Source organism: Amphiura filiformis, chromosome 20 (genome assembly GCF_039555335.1).
Source record: "Amphiura filiformis chromosome 20, Afil_fr2py, whole genome shotgun sequence".
In the NCBI taxonomy this organism is placed as follows: Eukaryota; Metazoa; Echinodermata; class Ophiuroidea; order Amphilepidida; family Amphiuridae; genus Amphiura; species Amphiura filiformis.
Window position 1 is genome coordinate 1,296,541 of NC_092647.1, and position 6,697 is coordinate 1,303,237.

General features: G+C 34.6%; 1 pseudogene; it reads left to right on the forward strand.

Annotated features, from left to right (window-relative positions):
* The first annotated feature begins 2,118 nt into the window (after nt 1–2,118).
* Nucleotides 2,119–2,538, forward strand: LOC140142991 (cytochrome P450 2J2 pseudogene; annotated as a pseudogene).
* The last annotated feature ends 4,159 nt before the right edge of the window (nt 2,539–6,697 follow it).

Here is a 6,697-nt window from a genome sequence, read left to right on the forward strand (position 1 = left end):
CATAAGTATTACAGCATCTCTAAAATAAAGGGTTTCTGTTAAAATGTGTAAACACTCAGTCGACTTCTATCAATTCTACATTACGTAATAATATGTCAAGATTCTTCCCATGAAACAGATAATACTAGCCCAGTCACAGAGCGAATTAAAAATACTTGGGTTTATGAGACCTTAAAATGGCTGAAGTCCAAGAAATTGTCTAATGCAGAGCGAGTGAGGCTTTTGATTCATAGACTATCCGGAAGGCTAAAGTGTAGGAGCCAAAAGGTTTATTTGGCTTGGACATTAAAATTGTATCAAGGTAAAGTTTGAAAGTTGAACAGAAAGGCAGTCAGAAGAAACTGACATGGAAAGAAGACGGAAATATTCCCGATATTGTAAGACCGAAAAAGACTAAAAATCTTAAAACTGCAATAATAATGTTACGTGGCAGTCGCAAAATATTTGAACGACTTTAATTATATCCAGGACAGTTCCACCACCATCATGACATGAATAACAATCACTTGTACGCTATTCACGAAACCTATCATTGCAGTCGAAGATCTCGAATCTTTGGAACACTTATAATCTTTGGAACACTTGCAATACTTTAGTGTGTGTAGTTACCGGCGTTCCTCAATAATGCTCGGGATTGAGTAATTAAAAAGTAAGCCCCGCCAGAGCAGTTCTTCCGTGGTTAACCAAACCTGCTTGGAGTGAAATGTCCTTGATCATGTTAGTAAAATGCTGCTAAACAAATGACCCTGGCCTGTTATAAACATTATGCATTAGCTAAGTCACTTGTCAATTGTCACTGATTAAATTGATAACCAGGCAGGTTTGGTTATACCAAGAAGAACTGTTCTGGTGAGGCTTCCTCTTTAAATGCAGCCGAAGTCTATCATTGTCCTGTTTGTTTATTCACAGTAGACAAAAAGTCAACAAAGACTATCTTAAATGATAGGTGTTTGAGGACGAGCCGCTAATACGGAAATTTTGGTAAAAATTACCGCACGTAAAATTACCGCACTTCCGATGTCTCAATTAGAAATTTAAGTATCATTAAGGGAACTGGAATGAGCGTTTCGACAGTATTTTTTCTTGGGACATGAGAGCACATCAGACATATCGAATTGCATTCTAAATACGAAGAATGTCTTTCTGATATCAAATAATTTTCATTTTATAATACAAATTTTATGACAAATTAATAAAATTTAATATTTTTCACATTTTTGAGATATAACAGTCCTCGAAGTAGATTTTATCAATTTAATGATATATTCTTAAAGTGCATCTGGGAGCAAAAGCCGACGATCAATTGAAAATTTTGACCTTTCATATTGAAGATATGGATTTTTTCCCAAAAAGACCTATTTTTTTTGGTGTTTTGAGAAACAATCCATATCTTCAATACGAAAGGTCAAAATTTTTAATTAATCTTCGGCTTTTCATCCCATCTACATACATTTCAAATATAAATCATCAGATTTATAAAGTTTACTTCGAGTACTGTAAAATATCAATTTTTAATGATTTGCCATAAAATATGTATTACGTTGCGAATTTCAAAAATCAAAATTATTTGATATCAGAAGGACATTCTTCGTATTCAGAATGCAATTCGATATGTCTGATGTGCTCTAATGTCCCACAATAAATACTGCCCAATCGTTCATACCCCTTCCCTTAACTTAACAACTTAAAATGTTTTTGTATCTTCTAGGTGTATTGTGCGGGTCCGGCAAACTATGGCAATATCAACGACGATTCACTTTGCACCAATTTCGACAATTCGGCATAGGAAAATCCAGTTTCCAAGACAAAATTGCCGAAGAGACAGTCTTCCTTCTTCAAGAATTTGATCGTAATGGGGACAAACCATTTGATCCAGCTGCGAACCTTCAGAACTCCGTGTCCAATATCATGTGCTCGGTTGTTTTCGGCAAAAGATTTGATTATTCGGATGACGATTTTCGACGTATTATAACAATTTTAGATAAGCAATTCAAAATAGCTGGACAAGGGGCGCTCTTGATGTTTATTTCGATATTTTCTTATTTTCAGCCCAAACATATTATACTGCAAATCGATGCTGAATTGGGAGATTTCATTAATAATATTGTGAACAACCACATGGAGACGTTTAATGATAGCAAATTACGGGACTATATCGATGTCTACATATCAGAACTAAAAAAGGGTAATAACAATAACATTAGAACCGAGCAATTGTTAATCTCTGACGCAAGTTTATATCAAACAGTTGCTCAGTTGTTCGCTGCGGGTACTGAGACATCAGGTACCAGTCTTCGATGGAGTCTACTTCTAATGGCGGCGTATCCGGAAATCCAGTCTCGTATACAGCGCGAAATTGATTATATTGTGGGCAGAAATCGTCTTCCACGGCTTGACGATCATTTACCGCTAACTGAAGCCACAATCATGGAGGTGCAACGTTATGCGTCTATTGTTCCTTTAGGTGTACCCCACGAAGCAGCTGAAGACACGACTCTGCTAGGATACAATATTCCTAAAGGCCTGGTCACACAGTGACGAATAGGGGTGAACGGCAAGCGACGTTAAGCTGCGAATTGCAATTTTGAATTTACCGCCACTCACCGTGTGCTGCCGTTAGTTGTCGCTGACGAATCCGTTAGCGACCGCAGACGGCCGCAATTATTCGTCGCGTTCGTCGGCAAATTTTCAACATGTTGAAAATTTTGTGACGGCAAAAGAACAGTTGTGATTCCGTTCAGATTTCGTTGGAGACCGCAACCCTCATTTCTTTGACGTTTCCATACCGTGCGAAGCCGTGTCTAGTCGTTTTGAGGTCGTCACAATTTCGTTGGTAGTCGTTGGTAAACGTCACTTCGATTTCAATAGACTACCCGGCACGATGCAATTTTAAAGTTCATATAAAAAAATAATATCAATAATAATCAAAAATATTAATATTTCTGATTATTATTGATATTGTTATTGATATTGATGTTAATATATTTATTATTATTGATTTTCATATTTTGATTATTTTTGATATGTGTAATATTTTTTATTATTATTGATATTGATATTAATATCTTTGATTATAATAGGCCTAATTGATATTGATATTAATATCTTTGATTATAATAATTGATATTGATGTTAATATTTTTGATTATTATTGATATAGATATTAAAAGTTTAGATTATTATTTATATTGATTTTACTATTTTTGATTATTATTGATATTTATATTGGTTTTTATATTATTATTGATATGTGTAATATTTTTGATTATTATTGATAAAGATATTAATAGTTTTGATTATTATTGATATGTGTAATATTTTTTTATTATTATTGATATCGATATTAATTGTTTTGATTATTATTGATATAGATATTAATAGTTTAGATTATTATTGATATTGCTTTTACTATTTTTGATTATTATTGATATTTATATAATTTTTTATTATTATTATTGATATGTGTAATATTTTTGATTACTCTTGATATTGATGTTGATATTTTTGATTATTATTGAAATAGATATTAATAGTTTGGATTATTATTGATATTGATTTAACTATTTTGTTTATTATTGATATGACTTTGTGTAATATTTTTGATTATTGTTGATATTGATGTTAATATTTTTGATTATTATTGATATTGATATTTTTGAGTGGATGATCAGAACGTTGTGAAGAGTGGGAACGCCAAAGGGGACTATATCTCTCTAAATATAAAAGAGTGAATAACTCACTCCCCAAAAGAGTGATTCACCTATAAGACCACTCAAAAAAGAGTGAAATGTGTTTTTTAACTTTAAAATCACTCAAAATAGAGTGGTGAATTTCAACTTGTTCAAGGAGTTAAATGAAGGACAACACATTTTTCGAGTTGTCCTTCATTTAACTCCTTGAAAGAGTTAAAATTCACTCTTTTAGAGTGGTTTTCACTCTATTTTGAGTGGTTTTAAAGTTAAAAAACACATTTCACTCTTTTTTGAGTGGTCTCATAGGTGAATCACTCTTTTGGGGAGTGAGTTTTTCACTTTTTTACATTTAGAGAGACGACCCGCACACACACGTGCATTGATGTCGGCTGCTGAGTCACGTCATCATCGCCGCAATCCACCGTCAGCTGCCGTTTCTTGCCGCAAGCAAATCCGCTGCCAGCCGTCTGACCTCGTTGCTTGTTGTCGGCTCCGTCGAGACTTCGTCACTCATCGCCCAGACAACGTCCGGATTTTGTCGCTAGTCTCCGTTTCCTGCCGCAGCCTTTCGTTCCTTGCCGTCGTTATGTCGCTAAAGGTCGTTCCCACTCGTCACCGAATCTCTTTTAGTCGTCGCTTTGCCGTCAACATTTTGTGATTTTCACGTTCGTCACCTTTCGTTGCTTATCGTCCGTCATAGTGTGACCGGGCCTTTAAGGTGCTCTAATTCTTTGTAACATCTGGGCGAATAGGGGTGAACGGCAAGCGACGTTAAGCTGCGAATTGCAAATTTGAATTTACCGCCACTCATCGTGTGTTGCCGTTAGTTGTCGCTGACGAATCCGTTAGCGACCGCAGACGGCCGCAATTATTCGTCGCGTTCGTCGGCAAATTTTCAACATGTTGAAAATTTTGTGACGGCAAAAGAATCAGTTGTGATTCCGTTCAGATTTCGTTGGAGACCGCAACCCTCATTTCTTTGACGTTTCCATACCGTGCGAAGCCGTGTCTAGTCGTTTTGAGGTCGTCACAATTTCGTTGGTAGTCGTTGGTAAACGTCACTTCGATTTCAATAGACTACCCGGCACGATGCAATTTTAAAGTTCATATAAAAAGAAAATAATATCAATAATAATCAAAAATATTAATATTTCTGATTATTATTGATATTGTTATTGATATTGATGTTAATATTTTTGATTACTAAAAGTATTATTGATACTGATATTAACATTTTTATTATTATTGATATTGATGATACTATTTTTGATCATTATTGATATTGATATAATAGTTTGGATTATTATTAATATTGATTTTGATATTTTGATTCCTATTGATATTTATATTAATTTCTTTTTATTATTTTTGTTATGTGTAATATATTTTTATTATTAATTTCTTTTTATTATTTTTGTTATGTGTAATATTTTTTTATTATTATTGATATTGATATTAATATCTTTGATTATAATAGGCCTAATCGATATTGATATTAATATCTTTGATTGTAATAATTGATATTCATGTTAATTTTTTTTTTATTATTGATATAGATATTAAAAGTTTAGATTATTATTTATATTGATTTTACTATTTTTGATTATTATTGATATTTATATTGGTTTTTTTATATTATTATTGATATGTGTAATGGTAATATTTTTGATTCTTGTTGATATTTATATAGTTTTTATTATTATTATTGATATGTGTTATTGTTATTGTTATTGATGTTGATATTTTTGATTATTATTGATATTGATTTTACTATTTTTGTTTATTATTGATATGTGTAATATTTTTGATTATTATTGATATTGATGTTAATAATCCTGATTATTATTGATAAAGTAAATAATCCTGATTATTATTGATGTAAAGTTACGTAAAGCAGCAGCATGGAGGGTGCGCAGTAAACTTAAGAAAATCTGGAGGTCAACTCTGACCAGGAGCTTCAAACTCCGAATCTTTGCTGCAACAGTGGAGTCGGTGCTGCTTTATGGATGCGAAGCATGGACCATCACCCCTAAACTTGCAAAGGGTTTGGATGGCTGTTACACCCGCATGTTACGAACTGTTCTGAATGTGCATTGGAAGGAACATATGTCAAATGCAGACCTATATGGAGATATTCCCAAAATAAGCCACAAGATCAGGGAAAGAAGAACCCGGTTTGCTGGCCACTGTTCCAGAAGCGAGGAGTCCGCATCAAAAATGGTTCATTGGATACCCAAGCATGGGAGGCGGAAACCTGGAAGGCCTGCTCTGACCTACATTGTCATTCTGAAAGATGACACTGGACTGGAGGCAGCAGACTTCAAGACAGCAATGGAGGACAGGAAGTTGTGGAAAGCCATCACAGTTCGAGGACACCACTCGAATTAAGCAAGTAAGCAAGTAAGCATTATTGATATAGATATTAATAGTTTGGATTATTATTGATATTGATTTTACTATTTTTTTTTATTATTGTTGATATTGATGTTAATATTTTTGATTATGATTGATATTGATATTTTTGAGTGGATGATCAGAACGTTGTGAAGAGTGGGAACGCCAAAGGGGACCCGCACACACACATGCATTGATGTCGGCTGCTGAGTCACGTCATCATCACCGCAATCCCCCGTTCCTTGCCGCAAGCAAATCCGCTGCCAGCCGTCTGACCTCGTTGCTTGTTGTCGGGCTCCGTCGAGACTTCGTCACTCATCGCCCAGACAACGTCCGGATTTGGTCGCTAGTCTCCGTTTCCTGCCGCAGCCTTTCGTCCATTGCCGTCGTGTTGTCGCTAAAGGTCGTTCCCACTCGTCGCCGAATCTTGTTTTTCCTCTTTTTGTCGTCGCTTTGCCGTCAACATTTTGTGATTTTCACGTTCGTCACCTTTCGTTGCTTATCGTCCGTCATAGTGTGACCGGGCCTTAAGTTTCTTCAAAACAAGTTATGTCTGCAACAGGCTGTACGTTGAGGTACATATATAATAGAATACTTGCAATTCAAATGAT